The 19,012-nt window shown below is 41.0% G+C and overlaps 1 non-coding gene across 1 annotated transcript; it reads right to left on the bottom strand.

The window, feature by feature from the left end:
• Window positions 1–1,177: 1,177 nt before the first annotated feature.
• LOC147343741 (small nucleolar RNA SNORA51) lies at window positions 1,178–1,314 on the bottom strand. Its single transcript, XR_015156529.1, has one exon. It is a non-coding gene; the product is annotated as a small nucleolar RNA SNORA51 (small nucleolar RNA).
• Between the last annotated feature and the right edge of the window lie 17,698 nt (window positions 1,315–19,012).

The following is a 19,012-nucleotide window of genomic DNA, read 5'->3' as shown; positions in this document are numbered from 1 at the left end:
TTTTATACTTTTAATAAGTTTACTTCTCATACAAGTATGATATTCAGCTGGTCTTTGTGATAGTATTCTGATATTCACTCACTATGATCAGTATTGGAGAAGGCAATGGCACCCCACTGCAGTACTCTTGCCTGGAAAATCCCATGGATGAAGGAGCCTGGTGGGCTGCAGTCCATGGGGTCGCTGGGAGTCAGACACAACTGAGCGACTTCACTTTCACTTTTCACTTTCATGCATTGGAGAAGGGAATGGCAACCCACTGCGGTATTCTTGCCTGGAGAATCCCAGGGACAGGGGAGCCTGGTGGGCTGCCGTCTATGGGGTCGCACAGAGTCGGACATGACTGAAGTGACTTAGCAGCAGCAGCAGCATGATCAGTATTATAATTTAAAAAATAATAATTGAGAATTTAGTTAGATATTACATATTCATTGTGTATAAATTTTATGGTATACAATTACATGGGTTTCTTCTGCTATAAAGAAAGTTTTAATTCATACTTCTAATATGGTAAAGTGGATGAGTTGGACTTTCAGAAGAAAGATGCTGAGATTATACTTATATTTGTAGGTAGTGGTGGTTCAGTGATAAAGAATCCACCTGCCAATGCAGGAGACCCAGGTTCAATCCCTTGGTTGGAAAGATCCTCTGAAGGAAATGGCAACCCACTCCTTGCCTGGGAAATCCCATGGACAGAGGAGCCTGGCGGGCTACAGACCACGGGGTCGCAAAAGAGTTGGACATAACTTAGTGTCTAAACAACAACCGCAGAAGTGACTCTGCCTTTTGATCTATTTGTAGATGCCTTACACAAGACTTTAGATTTAAAAGTTATTTCTGGCTCTTGTTAGTGACATAAAATAGATTTCTTTTCCCAAGAAAAAAAGGAAGATTCTTCATCATTCACGATGTGCTTCTAAATTCCATTTAGCTTGGGTAATTAAAGGTTTGGATTCTTTCTACTAAGTTTCTGGCTTTCAGCACTGCCATTTTTCTTTTCTTGGCATTTAAAAAAAATAAAGATCCAGGAGATGCTTAAAAGGGCGAAATTCTCTATATTTTTCTTAGCATTAAAAAATACATTTATTCACTGCTAATTTTTTTTAAAAAATTTCACTTTATTTTAAAATTATTTTTACTTTTATTTTTATTTATTAATATTATTTTTATTTATATTCCATGTCCCCCCATTCACAATACAGACCAGGCAAAGGGCCTGCCTGGACTGAAGTGTACATGGGGTGGGTTTACTCTGCCTCCTGTTTCTATATGGTCAGTGTAAGAACACAGCTTGCAGTAAGCAACAAGATGGCTGATGCTAATATTTTAGATAATTTTACATTAATGATTCCTACTACTGCTAAAACACACACACACACAAACTTTTACAACATAATATTCAATACTGAAGCTCAAACAATGCAAATACTGGAAAAGATGGCAAAAAAACAAATGCCCAATTTCAGACATCCTAGAACTTTTCTGATAGTTCTCACACATCCATTTCATGACCTCGGGAAGCTTCAGAGGCCTTGACAGGGACGTTAGGATCCCAGAAGTCTGGACTGGAGTTCCACCTCTCAGCTGATCTGGGCATAAGTAACATAAACCCTGTGTCTTTACCACTGACTTGAGATCAATGCTGAGCAAAAAACAAGATAATATCTGATAGAGTGTGAGTGGGGTATGTATTTCTTCTCTTCCTTTTAGAAGGTGGTGTTTTCCTCCTTTTGAAAGTCACCTATTTATTTTTTAAAACCAACACATTCTCATTTTCTTTGAAAATGAGAATGCAATTGAAGAGAAAATTACCCAAGTAAAGAAACCAAGGCAGAAAAGGATCAGAGGGTGTATACTGAAAGATTTGCTTAAGAACAGATTTTTTTCAAGGAGAGTGAGAACCCTCATTTCCTCTCACTTGAATCCTTTAGTTGTAGCCCAAGATAGAACTAAAGGTTAAAAGAAGGTAATTACTGATTATTTCGAGGGTAATTATAATGAGCTGAGATAACAGAATGATCACATTTCAAAACTTGATACTGTTTTTTTTTAAAGCAAAGAAAATGATTTCATTAAGTGGTATTCAAAACTATTCAGGTTGGGAATGATGTTTAGAGAGACATAGATGACAAAATCCACTTGAATGCAGAGTCTTGCATGTATCTGCTGAAGCATCCAGGAAAATGGAAGGGATATGCATGAGGTTGGAAAATATCATTTTATCAAAAAAAAAATTGGACATCACATGCCCTCAGGGGCAGCTTTCGAGAACACCAACTGAGCTGCTTCTCAGGTTTGTGGCAGAAATTGAAGTCAAAGACAGGAATTTTTCATCTGCAGAGTTTCTAGTTCACAAGGAAAGCAAGAACTTTCTTTGTAAATTGATTTTTGAGTTTCTCATCTGAGGTGTGAGAGAGACCAGGGTATTGTTTTCCTATTAAACGATTATTTTGGTTTGACTCTTATTTCCTTTTTCTTTGGAGAGAATCAAATCCCTTAACCTTATTAGACTTTCAGTTTGACATTTTGGGGTGCCAGGGAGTGATTTTCTTAGAAAAGAAGGTTTTGTTGTTGTTTAGTTACTTAATCGTGTCCGACTCTTTGCGACCCCATGGACTGTAGCCTGCCAGACTCCTCTATCCATGGGATTATCCAGACAAGGATGCTGTCATGGGTTGCAATTCCCTTCTCCAGGGGATCTTCCTGACCCAGGGATTAAGCACGCATCTCCTGCATTGCAGGTGATTCTTTACTGTCTGAGCCACCTAGGGAGCCAGGCGTTCAGAAATGTCTTCCTATTCCTCTCTGCCACGTACAATTATTTTCCTCCATGATTTCTCATCCAGTGTATCTATTTTTCGAATGTCAAGCTAGCATGTCAGGACACCCTGTGACAAGTTGAGCTGATGATATGATGGTATGGGGACCAACTCACCCTCATCAGGGCTCACTTGTTTTCTCTCTTGGGGACTGAAGTCAGGCTTCATGCTGACCTCTCCAATGGCTCTTCCAGAATACAGCTTTGCCAGAGTTCCCATTGCCTGCTAGATGCAAACAGCAACTGCAACTTTCCTGAGGTGGGTATCCACCTATTGATCATGTGCTGAAAAGTAGGAACATTTCTGGGAGTGGATGTGTGTGAGTGTGTGTGCGAGAGTGACAGAGAAAGAGCATGCTTTCTTGTTGCAGTGAAACAGAATTTATGAGTAGGAGCAGACAGTTTTTGCTCCTGCTTGGCATCACACATAAAACAGAAGCCTATGTCTCTGATTTCTTGGGGACTCAGTTCCAAAGAGTTGTGTGTGTGTGTGTGTGTGTGTACGTGCACGCACACGCTAGGGAGAAGGGACTCAGGCACATGGGGAGAGCACATGAGAATTCGTGTGGGCAAATTCATCAGCACAGTCCTTTTTCCCTTCAGAATGTGGGGTGTCCACGGGAGGCAAACCACTTCTGCAAAGAAGTCTTCGTTTGAATTTTCACAGAGATGTCAAAGTCTGAAGGGGGCAACACATTGCTCTGTAAAATGAATGATGCCTCTCTGGGCCATGGCCAAGGTGCCCAGCAGGTAGGGGGGAAAAAAAATGATGAGCGCTCTTAGTTACAATTGCCTGGGCTTTCTCCTGACCTCTGGGACTCTGTCTGGGATCCCTCAATACCATCAAATTCATATTCTTATGCATCCTCTTTTTCTGCTTGGATTAAAGCCCCCTCCCTTTTTCCTTGTTGGCTCAAACCACACTGTGAATCTGAGGTTTTATCCTTAACATTCTGTATTTTCAGTTTAATTAGGTTCATATCCTAGGAAATGCTTTCCTGCCAACCTCTACAGTGAGACACTATTGTCAGGGGGGAGTTGATCCTCAGTGCTCTCTGGACCAGCCCATAATTAATTTTAAGAACAAAAGAGTTATCCATGTTTGATCACATTGTGGGGAGTGCAAAATTTGTGCTCACTTTCCATGGCTACTATATCACATGAGTCCGGATTTTAGCATGGGACTAGATGAAGACACCTCCAATCATGCAAAATTCACCCTCCCAGCCCCTCCCTCAGCAACTTGTTATCAGCAAAATCTTGGTTTGAGCAGCAGTGAATTCCAAGGAGACAGAGGTTTCATGGGCACATTTTTACAGTTTTCATTACCAGCAGGAAAGAATTTTCCTGCCCCAAAGCAGAAAATTATTTCCAAGCTTGATTCTCTGCAATGAAAGCAAAGTATGTGTGTGAGTCCATGGGGAGTCCGTGTGTGTGTGTGTGTGTGTTGGGGGGGAGTTGCTGATTGCAATGAGGAGGGTCAATATCTGTTTACATTTGGATGGCAGGATTGGTACTTGAAAACACATGGCCAGTGACATTTAATGAAAGCCAATGGAATGAAGATAGTGAAGGGAATTAGCTTCCATGCTTCAGCTACAGTTCCTATCATTAGTTGAACTTCAACTAAGTAGGCAACTGGCCCCCTAGAGGACTTCGCTTTGCATTTCTCCCATAAAATGAAGTGAAAAAGATGCTGCTCATCCAAGAAGACCACAGAGGGCTATTGAGTGCGTGGGAAGAACAGGAATTATAGGATGTGACAATGCACGAGGCCACAGTCGCTCTAGGCAGACTCCTTAACTAACAAATGTTAAGTCATGTAGAAACACTACTAACATTCCAGTAAAGACAGCTCAAATCCTTCGAGCACAAAGATGACAACACTTTTGGGTAGGGGCCACCTTGTGAGAGTGGCCAGTGTCTGAGGACCGTGACTCAGGAGCACTGGGGAGGGTCTTTGACTGACAGCTGCAAAGAAAGAAAAGAAAAGAAGAGAAAACTAGATCCAGGGATCCAGGAAGCCTACATCATTTCTCAGTGTTCTAACCCATTCATAAGAGTTCAATCAAATGTCGTGATCTTAACATCTCCGCCTAAACGCCCTCTGAGACATTGACTCAAATATTTGGGTCAGTAACAAGTTCATTGGTGGCTGAAAAAAATGCCCCAAACCAAATCACCACAAACACATTTCTACTAGTTACACAAGCTGATGCGATAACGTCTGGGTGAGCGTAAGGAACTCACCCTTTTACCGAGGAATAAAGTCAAAGATATTTCATTGAGAAAAATAAATATTGCAGGTAATCAAATCGTGCACCCACATTGCAAAACCATTATTTATACCATAAGAAAGTCTTGTCATCTCTGCTCTCCATTATTCTCCAGCCTGAGATCCGGTTGGACTGGTTCACTCAGAACTTTCTTAACCAGTTGAGCACTTCTGTTGCTACAACTCTGTTCTTGTTACACCTTCCTCTTACTTTCTAGATTTTTGAATCCTAAACACCCCTCCAACACCCAACTTCTAATCTGCTTCCTTGTTGATAAGGTCCACACTCAGAGTGGTTATCCTTTATCAGTTTTGGTCTTTAATATTCATTTGACATATATTACCAGCTAACTTGTTTTCTTTTTAAAGTTTTTGTCTTGAGGGACTTCCTTGGTGATCTGGTGGCTAAGACCACACACTTCCAAAGCAGGGGGCTTGGGTTTGATCCGTGATTGGGGAACTAGATCCTGCTTGTCACAACTAAGATTCAGCACAATCAGATAGTTTTAAAAAAATGTTTTGTCTTAAAATTAATTCAGATTTGTAGAAGTGTTGAAAATACAGTATATCCCATGGACTGTAGCCTACCAGGTTTCTCCATCCATGGGATTTTCCAGGCAAGAGTACCGGAGTGGGTTGCCATTTCCTTCTCCAGGGGATCCTCCCGACCAGGGATCAAACCCGGGTCTTCTGTATTGCAGGCAGATGCTTTACCCTTTGAGTCACCAGGGAAGCCCCATTTAAAAAAAAATTGTATAGAGAGTCCTGTATACCCTAGATCTAGTTTCCTTTTATGCGAACATCTTACATAATCATAGCAAGTTTGAAAGAAAGTGAAAGTGAAGTCGCTCAGTGTCTGTGTCTGTGTCTGACTCTTTGCGACCCCACAGACTATAGCCTACCAGGCTCCTCCATCCATGGGATTCTCCAGGCAAGAGTACTGGAGTGGGTTGCCATTCCCTTCTCCAAGGGATCTTCCCAACCCAGGGATCAAACCCAGGTCTCCCGTGTCACGGACAGACGCTTTACCATCTGAGCCACCAGGGAAGCCCCATCATAGCAAGTTTACCAAACTAAGAAATTCATATTAGTGCAGTACTACTATTAGCTAAGAGCTTCCCAGGTGGCTCAGTGGTAAAGAATCCACCTGCAAGGCAAGAGACGTGGGTTTGATCCCTGGGTCAGGAAGAGGGCAACCCACTCAATTATGTTTGCCTGGGAAACCCCATGGACAGAGAAGCCTGGAAGGTTATAGTCCATGGGGTCACAAAAGAGTTGGACACGACTTAGCAACTAAAACAACTATTATCTAAACTTCAGAGCTTCTTTGGATTTCCCCAGTTTTTCAAATATGAAAATAAATAAATAAAAAGTCCTTTTTCTGCTCCAGGATCTGATCCAGGATTCCATATTGCATTTAGTCATCACGTCACCTTATATTCCACCAATGTTTCTTTTTTCTTATATTGGTGTGTAACATTGATACTTTTGAAGGGTACTGTACAAGGGTTTTGTAGACTGTATCGCCGTCTGTGTTTGTCTTGGGTTTTCTCATGATTAGATGGAGGCTACAAGTTTAAGGGATAAATACTAAAGAGATGAAGTGCCCTTATTATCACATTCTACCAGAAGGCACATGACATCAGTGTGACTTATCATTGACGATGTTAGCCTCAAACCCTTTATTAAGCTACTGTCTGCCAGGCTTCTCTGCTGCTATTTGTTTATTTTTCTTTTCATACTCTATTCATTAGAAGCAAGTCACTAAGATCAGCCCACATTTCAGGGGAGAGGCATTAAGGTCCACCTCCTGTGTAGGGAGGAGTACCTAAGACTTTCTGGGAATATATTAAAAACCATGACGGTAGTTAATAAGTTATGGCAGAGATGATTTCAGGCTATTCGTTTTTCCTATTTCTCCTTCACATTTTGCTCACAGAATTTTAGCATCTCTCAGTGGATTCTGCAAGAAGCGGTTATTACTGTGGTGGACCGGGGGCGCCTTCCTATTTCTATCTTTCTTTTTGTATTTAATATTTGGGATTCTTCTGTAAGGACTATTTGTCTGTTTCCCCACTTATTCATTTACTTAATCGTTTAGTTATGCCACCATGTCATGAACTTTTGTATTATTATTTGTGTTATAATCCAATATTCTCTTTATTTTGTTCCAGTGTTGGCTGTCAGAAGCTTGGATGTCTTTGACATGCCTCTATTTGGGGGAGGGGGCACTTCTTTAATGTCTGACATTTCCAGATGCTCCAGAATCATTTTGCATTTCCTGGACCCTTGAATCAACAATTTCTCCAAGGAGCCCGGGTTCCTATTATCAATGAATGGCATTTAGAAACAAAGATCTGGGCACAGTTGCGCTTGTGGCTACTGGCCTGTCTCTGCTTTGGGGCTCTCTCACTGCACAGAACTACATAATATATACATCAGGACACTATCCCACGTCTATATTCCTGCTGTATTTCAGTCCCGCCCCTCTATTTTCTCTTCCTCTCTGATACTATAGCTCCTACTCGAATCCACCTTTATTTGATTTCGTCACTTCTTTCTTTGGCAGTGAGAACCTTAGCTCCCATTATTCACAACCACTGACTCGTGTGTTAAACTCTAGTGTACATGTAGTTTCAGAATAGCTAAACTGCACCCCTGAAAAACAAACTTACCAACTATAGTATGATATTTAGGCAAAGTCATTTTTTTCCTTTGGTCATATTTTTTAGTCAAACCACTGTTTACCTTTTGTACTTAGGTCACCTCATTTCCCCCCGCTACCCCGCCACTCTCTCCAGTGAGATTTTCTCCCTTATTTGGAATATAATTAGACTCATTTATCAGAGTCTGCATTTTATCCAGGATCCTCCAACATCTTCTGTTTGTTTATTTTAATTTGTACATAATAAAGTCCACTGTATACTGCCAAGGACTTCCCTGGCAGTCCATGGTTAAGACTCCGCACTCCCAAAGCAGGGGGCCTGGGTTTAGTCCCTGGTTGAGCTAAGAGCTATGAAGATCCCACGTGCTGCAGCTAAGAACCAGCTCAGCCAAATAAAGAAAAAGAAAGAAGAACAATGCACAGTCATATGCACCCCTACACAGGACCATATAGAATTGTCCTGTCACCCCACAAATTCCCCTGTGTCCCCTCTGAGTCAGTCACTCCCCTTCCTCAAATCCTGCATACAAATACTTATCTGTTATCCATCCTTGTAGTTTTGCCTTTTCAAAAATATCACACCAAATGGCCTAGGACACATGTAGTGTTTTTGGTCTGGTTTCCTATATTTAGCAAAAATGAATGTGTTTCATCAGGAACTCATTCCATTTTACTCTTGAATCATGTTCCACTGTATAGATGCACCACAATTTACTTTATTTATCTGTTGACAGACATTAACTTTCATCAATTATGAACAAAGTGGCTATAAAGGTTTTGTACCGGTCTTCAGTTCAGTTCAGTTTAGTTGCTCAGTCATGTCCGACTCTTTGTGACCCCATGAATCACAGCACGCCAGGCCTCCCTGTCCATCACCAACTCCCGGAGTTCACTCAAACTCATGTCCATCAAGTTGGTAATGCCATCCAGCCATCTCGTCCTCTGTCATTCCCTTCTCCTCCTGCCGCCAATCCCTCCCAGCATCAGGGTCTTTTCCAATGAGTCAACTCTTCGCATGAGGTGGCCAAAGTATTGAAGTTTCAGCTTCAACATCAGTCCTTCCAATGAACACCCATCTCCTTTAGGATGGACTGGTTGGACCTCCTTGCAGTCCAAGGGACTCTCAAGAGCCTTCTCCAACAACATAGTTCTTAGATGAATGTAAATTTTCAGTTGATTTGAGTAAAAACCAGAAGTAGGATTGCTCAGTCCCACAGATGATGAGTCATACACTATGGGTATGCTTAAGTTCATAAGAAACTAACAAACTGATCTCCAAAGTGGCCGAACCACTTTGCATTCCTACCAACAATGAGTGAAGACGAATTAACTTCTTATTTTATTTCCACCTGTAACAGCAGAATGTGTGGGACGTTATTTATTCATCACAATTACTTATAAAGTCTTTATGTGTCAACCAGTATTCCAGTGTATTTTAATAAAGATTTATTCAACTGGAAGAGAAAAATAAAAGTGTACATAAATAAATAATTTTGGAGAGTGATGAATACTATTAAGATGATTGTTCTGAGATTGAGATGAACCACTTTGAAGAATTACAGACTTAAAATTTCATTTGCCCCACTGAATAAGAACTTAATAAAAATTCATTGAAACCAATGGATATGTCATGGGTGTTCTGATATGATGCTTTGGAAATGTGCTGTTCAAAGGAAATTCAGCAAGCTACAATCTTTCACTGGATCTCTGGTTCTAAACTCTCTTTTTTGCATAGCAAGTGAACAAGGATCTTTTGAAGTAGACTTGAGCATCTGTTTTATGTTTATATGTATATTTTTTTAAATGTAATTTTGAGAATAAAGAGCAGGGGGGCAGAAGAGGATGGAGATCAGAAATAGAGGGAATTTCTTTTTCCTTCCTTTCTTTTTTTGGATGTACCACATGGCATGTGGGATCTTATTTCCCTAACCAGGAATCAAACCTGTGCCCCCTGCATTGGAAGCACAGAGTCTTAACCACTGAACCACCAGGAATGTCCCAGAAGTAGAAGGAATTTTTAAAAAGTTTTTATTGGAGTATATTGCTTTATAATGTGTTAGTTTTGGCTATACAGAAAAGTGAATCAGATATATATATATATATACCCCCTCCTTTTTGGATTTCCTTCTCATTTAGGTCACCACAGGGCATTGAGAAGAATCCCCTGCGCTATACAGTGGGGACTTCTTGATAGTCATCTAAGATAGACCCTGTATTGATGAAAAGTGACTTGAATAATATTTGTACTATTAAGGAAAAATAATTCAATTGGCTTACGAGTATTCCTGTCTTTAGAAATGCAAGATACAATGATTCTTTTAAAAAGAAAACTATGAATTAGCTTGAACACATCTTTTGGAGAGACATACAGTTTTGAACATAGTAGCAGGAAAGAATAATGTTTAGCTGCAGGAAGATTAGAAACAGATTTTTATAAAATCAGATTTATGATTCAATAACTTTCCATTTGGGTGGAGGTCAGGGTATCAGAGCAGTTTTCCTGATACCCTCAAACTTCTCTTATGCAGAAATAAATTATTTACCTAACCTAGGAAGAGGCACATTTCCTGAAAGTAGGTATTTTAAGATATCAATCATGGAACTTTGGCCAGTAGAATAACTTGAGAACGTCCAGAAACTCATGATGGTACTCAGCTTAGGTTCCAGATGCACTAACACTGAATGTGGCAAATGTGTTTCTGGGGGTTGGCCCCCTTAGAAAGGTTGAGCTTCTCAGGAACAAATGAGCTTCCCAGTAATGAAAATGGAGTTAAAACCAACTGAGTTTCAGTAACTGTAATGTGGACCATTGCTACTGATGCCTGTGCTGCATCCTGATTACTATTGTTCTACCCAGTTCTTCCCAGCTTAGGAAACTAACATTGCCCTGTGCTCAGTCATGAAAGGAGTACATAGCTGGCTTCCAGAGACTATGCAGTTGAAAAGTAGCTTTGTGGGGAAGGGAATCATCTGGGTGGGGGCAGTGGGGGGTGAGAGGGAGTTGTGATGGGAAAGATGTGTTGAGTGTCACTGGAAATTGATGTTTTGCCAGAATTAGGAGCAAAAATATTCAGAACTAGTTTTAGAAGGCTTAGAGTGATTTTTTTTCCTGTGAAGCAAAAAAAATTCAGAAATGTCTTGTGAATTTGGAACAGTTTGTTTAGTTCCCTATTCCATTCTCTGTGGCATGATGGTTCTAGAAAGCTGAGCTTCAAGATCACTCACTGGCTAAGGATCCCGAGTTGTGAAGAAAAGATGGACAGGCATAGCGTGGACAGGACAATGGGCCTTACGTAGCATTTAATTCCTTGTAGCTTCTCTTGAGCTGATCAGCAACTCATTACAGATGGGTAAGGATGATTTTCAACTTGTTGCTGTTGTTTTAACCTCACTTTATCTTCATACACATCATTTCAATAAAATAACCACATTTTTTCTGTCAAGAGAGGGAAAGGCATTAAAGAATAAAACATGGATAAATTCTGTAGGGGAGATAAATACACACATATACACACACACACAAACATATATATGCATATGTGTGTATCTCTTCTTGATCCGGTTTTGATTTTTTTTCCCCTTGTTTCTGATGGATATATTTCTGAAGTCAGAGCTTCTGTTCTTGTCTGTGGTCCCTGCCATCCTTTGAAAGACAGCTCCCAGGTTAAGGGGAGAAAGGGGGAAATGAAGTCTTGAGTCTCAAATATTAAAACAGACAACAAGAATAATCTCAGCACGTGCCGAGGGAATTGTAATGTAATGAATATTTTTAAATGTTTTAATGAGGTAAACTACAGTTAAGCTCATTTAACGACAAGAATCTGGAAATGATGAAAGAGAAGCCTAGAATTATTTAAATATAGGTCAAAGTTTGAGTCCTGTGGAAAAATGCTATTTTAGTTTGTGGTTGAATCATCTGCTTCTTGACGAGTAGATATCATTTTTGGTGCCAGAACGAGGGCCGGTCCCGCTGTTGTTTGTCAGAATGTGCCAGGGTACATCCACCAGGCTGCATACCCGACTCCAGAGCTCTGTACCACGGTCCTGCACGCACGCCTAGCGTGCAATGATCTGCTTTGCAGCAGCGCCACCTATCGGCAGTAGAGGGCAGGGGACGGACCCATGCAAACCGACTTCAAAGAAGGATTTGCATTGGATTCGGCCTGTATTGTTCCTCACTGCCAGGAAACAGAAGGACGTGGGACTTTCATTTTCAATCTGACGCCGCGTGTTCGCCTGACTGAGCTGAGGGAGAAGCTGTCATCGTGTGTTAGTTTAGTGCTGGCTCTGGGAATTAACTCTGTTACACACAAAAAGGACAGGGAGGAGATTTGCAGACTCAATGAAGGGAAATGCTGTCTGAGGATTCCAAGTTTCACGTTATTAACAAATATGAACAAAGATTTTCGTCCCTGGGAAACCCCAGCAGGAGCTTTCTCCTTTTTCCATCTGTCAGATGGTTGTGGGGCAGGAAGTCCGGAGCTCCTTAGAGGTAATGAGCTTTGAACATTCGATTAAGGAATTCCATTCTGCAAGCAGACTTTCTGGCTTAGGGGTTTCAGAGGCCTTGGAGAGCAGGTTGCACTGACGTTCAAAATATAACACCGTCCAGCCTCTGCAGCCTGGGCAGGGTGATGCCAGTCAGATAAATGGTTGCTCTGTTAGATGCTTGGGAAGGCATTCTGGCCGTGCGGATGGGGGAAGAAAGCTACTGTGCAGAAAATTCAATGTTTTTCAGAAGCAACACATTGACTGTTTTTCTGAAAAGCATTGAATACCAATATTTCCTTAATTCTGGTAGCTCAGAGGTTAAAGCGTCTGCCTGCAATGTGGGAGACCTAGGTTCGATCCCTGGGTCGGGAAGACCCCCTGGAGAAGGAAATGGCAACCCACTCCAGTATTCTTGCATGGAGAATCCCATGGATGGAGGAGCCTGGTGGGCTACAGTCCATGGGGTCGCAAAGAGTCGGACACGACTGAATGACTTCACTTTCAAATGTTATTAGAGTCACTTCTAATTTCTTTTTTATTTTTATTTTTGTTCTTATGGGGGGAAGGGAAAGAAAAATTCCTAGAAATGAAAGAATGCTCGTGTCCTGCTTTTCTTAGGAACAGCTTTAATTATACCCTTTGCTTCTGATGGACCACCTTCCCTTTTTTCCCCCCTCTGAATTCAAAATGAGAGGTGACAGGGCTTCCCAGTGGCTCAATGGTAAGGAATCCACCTGCCAATGCAGGAGACACAGGTTCCATCCCTGACCTGGGAAGATGCCACTTGCGGGGGTGGGGGTGGTACTAAGCCTGGGTGCCACAGCTACTGAGCCCACACGCCCTAAAGGCCATGCTCTGCAACAAAAGAAGCCTGTGCACTGCAAGCAGAGAGCAGTTTCCACTCGCCACAGCTAGAGAGTAGCTACCCCTTTGCTGCTGCTGCTGCTAAGTCGCTTCAGTCGTGTCCGACTCTGTGCGACCCCATCCCTGGGATTCTCCAGGCAAGAACACTGGAGTGGGTTGCCATTTCCTTCTCCAATGCAGGAAAGTGAAAAGTGCAAGTGAAGTCGCTCAGTTGTGTCCGACTCCTAGCGACCCCATGGACTGCAGCCCACCAGGCTCCTCCGTCCATGGGATTTTCCAGGCAAGAGTACTGGAGTGGGGTGCCATTGCCTTCTCCGTACCACTTGCTGCAACTAGAGAAAGCCCATGCAGCGATGAAGACCCAGCATAGCCAAAAATAAATAAATAGCATTTTTTTTTAAATTAGAAGTGAAGAGAGACAGATGGCTCATTTTGGTGTTTCAAGCAGGATACAGCCAGGGTCGAAGGTTAGGGGCAGAGAGATCATTTGTTCTCTTTTATGTGCTTTCAGACCCTAAGTTGGAGCAGGTTTATGGCCACCATGTAACCATGACTCCTGTGATTATTTATTTATGTTAACTAAATAGCCTCAAGGATCCAACTGCAGGCCCTCAATTGATTCCAGTTCTTCCTCCTTGAAAAAAATATATGAATCTAAATCTGACATGAGTACATAGCCATGAAGGAAGCAGATTCCTTCCTGACATCGCGTAGAGCGGTAACACAAACAATGAAATGAGTGAAACCACGGCGACCGCATCAGGGCACAAAAAAGTAAAAAACCGTGAGTTAAAATCAGACGTGGCATTTAAACTCCATTGTTATGAACACAGAGGCGATCTTGTTCTCTCCCTCCTGTCATTTCTCAGAACCAATTCTAGAACCATGTATGGTTTGACATTCAAGTCCTAAGCAAAATAATATGAGTCGCAATATGATTCGTTTTAATATGATCCCACCTACCAGTTCCTATTCAATTAAAATACACCAGGTGAGCCCAGCTGGAAATAACTACCTTGATCATCATCACAGAAGCAAGGAAGAGCAAAGGTTGAATATATAACCTACAGTTAAACAGACTAAGCAAAAGAAATACACCCCCTTCTCCAAATGAAACACAAGAAGCATGAATAGTTTGCTGTGTGTTCTAAGGATTAAACCAAGTCAAAACAAAACTGGAGTGATTATTTAAACAACATGAAATAGACCACTAATTTCCAAGGGATATTTTATGCTTGAAGTCTTTAAAACATAGCAAGGAGATAAAGGTGTATGGATACTAAAATTAATTAAGAAAAGCATAAGCTACAACATGGAACGTTACATAAAAGCAGTGATTAATTAATTAGTATTATGAATCAGCTGTATACCATCTTCTTGGACTTTCTAAAAGGAGGTGATACACTTATGGTCTGGAAAAGTGAAAAAGGATTCCTTGGGCTTTGAGAGATAGATAAATTGAAATAATTATATGGTAATATTACTACCCTTTCTGAGTTCTTAAGTGTACTCTTCAGAGGTACATTACTTTGATCTCTTATGCATTTTCTAGGGTAAGTGGTTTATGCTTCTTAGTCCAAGAAAAGCCTAAAGTATGTCATAAAATATAAGAAAAAGTTAAAAGACAGCTTTGAACTCCAACCTTTTCAAAGAGTTGAGATAAATGAACGACTGGAGAAAACAACAAATCTTTGATGAGTTGGGATACATAGAGAGAAACCATTAGACTTTGTTTTGAAAGCAGAGTGGTCTGTGAGCCATTTGTCTAAACACCAGTACCTAGCAACACGTCTCACAGATGAAATATGTTTGACCTTGCATCTGACTTTCATTCATTTTCTGTTATTTGCCAAATCTTTATTGGCTCCTTTCTTTAAGAACAAAGCTTGCTCCCTTGAAATAGGAAATAAACACTGGAAACAGACATTGATACTAGGCTTTTAGTATCCTTCAAAATAATGAGGAGACAAAGGATTTTTGGAGCTGAGGTGGAATAGTTACATACACAGAGGGTATAGGATTCAAGCCTGACCTTGGGGTGGGAGAAAGTACCCCAGTACCACAAAGACTTTGGACTTTGAAGAATAAGTAGAATTTTTACAGCGTAGAACAAAAATATAATTCTCTACCATTATAAATGTTTGTTTTTGTTAAGTTGTGTCTGACTCTTTGCGACCCCATGGACTGCAGCACGTGAGGCTTCCCCCTTCTTCACTACCTCCCAGAGTTTGCTCAAATTCATGTCCATTGAGTCAGTGATGCTATCTAACCATCTCATCCTCTGCCGCCCCCTTCTCCTTTTGCCTTCAATCTTTCCCAGCATCAGGGTCTTTTCCAAAGAGTCAGCTTTTACATACTTATAAATAGAATAAATAAAGTGAGGGAAGAAGAAAGTGAATAGTGTGAGTAAAATGTGAAACATTTGGAATGACGAAAGTATAGAGAAGGAAATTCAAAGAGACTTGAGTGCCATGCCGTTTTTGCACACATAACAGTGATGTTAGGCCATGAAATGATTCCAGGCATTGGTATTTTAGATGTTAACCTAAGAAGAAAGCAGAGGAGAGGGTTGAATTTCACAAGATATTTGAGGCAAAGTACAATTGAGAATAAATTGCATTAGGTCTAATAAAAGATATGAAACCATGAGAATAAATGGGAACAATTACATGGGGATAAGAGCCTTCCCTGGTGGCTGAGACAGTAAAGCATCTGCCTGCAATGCAGGAGACCTGGGTTCGATCCCTGGGTTGGGAAGATCCCCTGGAGAAGGGAATGGCAACCCACTCCAGTATTCTTGCCTGGAGAATCCCACGGACAGGGGAGCTTGGTGGGCTACCTCATGGGGTAACAGGGAGTCAGACACGACTGAGCGACTAACACACACACATGGAGATAAGAATGGTAAAAATGGAGAGATTAAAAAAAAAAGATAATAGGGAGAATCCTGGTGTTGATAATGGTTGTGTATGCAAAGGAAGTAAGGCGACAGGGCCATTCCTGACTAACATTTCTCACCTAGTGAGTATCACCTAGGTGATACTGTTGGTCAGGGTTTAGCTAATTTCTGTGACAATTAGTTTCAACAAAGACATATCTGACTCTTTGCAGCCCCATGAACTATAGCTTGCCAGACTCCTCTGCTCATGGAATCTTCCAGGCAAGCATACTAAACTGGAGTGCCACTTCCTACTCCAGGGGATCTTCCCAACCCAGGGATTGAACCTGTGTCTCTTACATCTCCTGTACTGGCAGGCAGCTTCTTTACCACTAGCGCCACCTGGGAAGCCTGCTGAACTGCAAGAGAGCCAGGAAATGTAGTCTAGCCACGTGACATTAAGGAATAGAACACGGATATTGGTGAACAGTTGGCAAGTAACTGTTCAAGTGGTCAGTAGATGGTAATGTCATGAAGCAAGAAAAGAAGAAAAAGAAAAAACAAGTCTGATGGGAAGCAAAGAGCATTTTGAGTCAATGTTGCATGTATAATTTCATGATGGTTGGAATATTCTGCAGATAGTATTCAGTTTGAGTTTGAATATCAGGGTGGAGTTGCTGATGTGGAAATCATGAGCATGTAGGTGATGGTATAAATAAAGTTGTGATTGAGATAAAGAAGATAAAACCATAGATGAAGCATTAGGGACCATACATTATAAGGCCTGGTTGAGGAGAGGAAGTGAGATTGAAAAAAGCAGTTGAGTATGCATTAATAGGGGCTGTCCCAGTAGCTCAGCGGTTAAAGAATCTGCCTGCACTGAAGAAGTCACAGGAGATGCGGGTTCGATCCCTGGGTGGGAAAGATCCCCTGGAGGACGGTATGGCAACTCACTCTAGTATTCTTGCCTGGAGAATCGCATGGACAGAGGAGCCCGGCAGGCTATAGTCCATAGGGCAGCAAAGAGTCGGACATGCCTGAAACAACTTAACACACACACACATGCATGTATTAATAGAAAGAAAATGGGGAGAAAAGACAGCCAAGGGAACCAAAGCAAACTTGAGCAAGAAGTAAGAGGAGTTGAAAACGGTCATTTACTTCAAGATAGAGGGACTGAGGAGAGGGAAGATGGAGAAATGAAGATGAGTGAAGAAACACTTGCTGAGAAATGCAGGCGAAGTAAAAGGCCCAGAAACAAGGAAAGGATGCAATAAATTAGCAACAAATGCTGGCATTGGCAAGGAGCATTTTCCTGTTGAATTGAATTTCATTGTAAATCGTAAGTTCTAAAAATGTGAAAAGAGCAATAGACTTGAGTTTGGATTAAGATTTCTAATTTAGATCAGCTTAGCCTTGAAAGCTTGGGCTAAACATTTAATCTCACTTAGTTTCTCCATATGTGAAACGAAGCAGTTGGGCTCGATGTTTTCCAAGTTCCTTCTCTCCTCACCAATTTGAGTCCTATTATTAGTGAAGGCAATGCCGTATGACAATGAAGAAACGAACTCTGCTTAGTTTCGTTCCTATGATGCAGCTTTGATCAAATCATTAAATTTCTCTAAACTTCATTTCCTTTCTATAAAATGATACTGATACTTCTCGTCACAGCAGTGCTATTCACAGTAGCCAAGACATGGAAGCAACCAACCAACATGTCCATCAACAGATGGATGGATAAAGAACATGTACCATATGTATACACAATGGAATACTACTTGGCCATAAAAAGGATAAAGCAATGCCACTTGCAGCAGCATGATGGACCTGGATATTATCATATTAAGTGAAAGTAAGTCAGACAAAGAAAAATGTTATATGATATCACTTATTTGTGGAATCTAAAAATATAATAAAATGAACTTATTTACAAAACACAAACAGATTCACAGACTTAGAAAGCCAAGTTATGGTTACCAAAGTGGGAAGTGGGGAAGGATAAGTTAGGAGTATGGGATTAACATATATACACAACCATATATAAAATAAATAACAGGGATTTACTGTATAGCACAAGGAACTATATTCAACATCTTGTAATGACCTAAAGTGGAAAAGATTAAAAAGATAATATATATGCCTAACTGAATCTGCACCTGCATTCAGATTTCTCAGGAGGCAGGGAAGGTGGTCTGGTTTTCCCATCTATTGAAGAATTTTCCATAGTTTGTTGTGATCCACACAGTCAAAGGCTTTGGTATAGTCAATAAAGCGGAAGTAGATGTTTTTGTGGAACTCTCTTGCTTTTTTGACGATCCAATGGTTGTTGGCAATTTGATCTCTGGTTCCTCTCCCTATTCTAAATCCAGCTTGAACATCTGGAAGTTCATGGTTAAAATACTGTTGAAGCCTGGCTTGGAGAATTTTGAGCATTACCTTGGTAGTGTGTGAGATCAGTGCAATTGTGTGGTGGTTTGAACATTCTTTGGCATTGCCTTTCTTTGGGATTATAATGAAAACTGACCTTTTCCAGTCCTGTGGTCATTGCTGAGTTTTCTAAATTTGCTGGCACATTGAGTGCAGCACTTTCACAGCATCATCTTTTAGGATTTGAAAGAGCTCAACTGGAATTCCATCACATCCACTAGCTTTGTTCACAGTGATGCTTCCTAAGGCCCACTTGACTTCACATTCCAGGATGTCTGGCTCTAGGTCAGTGATCACACCATCATGGTTATCTTGGTCATGAAGATCTTTTTTTGTATAGTTCTTCTGTGTATTCTTGCCACCTCTTCTTAATGTCTTCTGCTTCTGTTAGGTCCATACCATTTCTGTCCTTTATCGAGCCCATCTTTGCATGAAATGTTCCCTTGGTATCTCTAATTTTCTTGAAGAGATCTCTAGTCTTTCCCATTATATTGTTTTCCTCTATTTCTTTGCATTGATCACTGAGGAGGGTTTTCTTATCCCTCTTGCTATTCTTTGGAACTCTGCATTCAGATGGGTATATCTTTCTTTTTC

This window comes from Bos grunniens, chromosome 27, assembly GCF_055505025.1.
Source record: "Bos grunniens cultivar Pamir isolate PY7600 chromosome 27, Bosgru_T2T1.0, whole genome shotgun sequence".
NCBI classification, from domain to species: Eukaryota; Metazoa; Chordata; class Mammalia; order Artiodactyla; family Bovidae; genus Bos; species Bos grunniens.
This window is presented reverse-complemented; position numbering and strand designations above follow the sequence as displayed.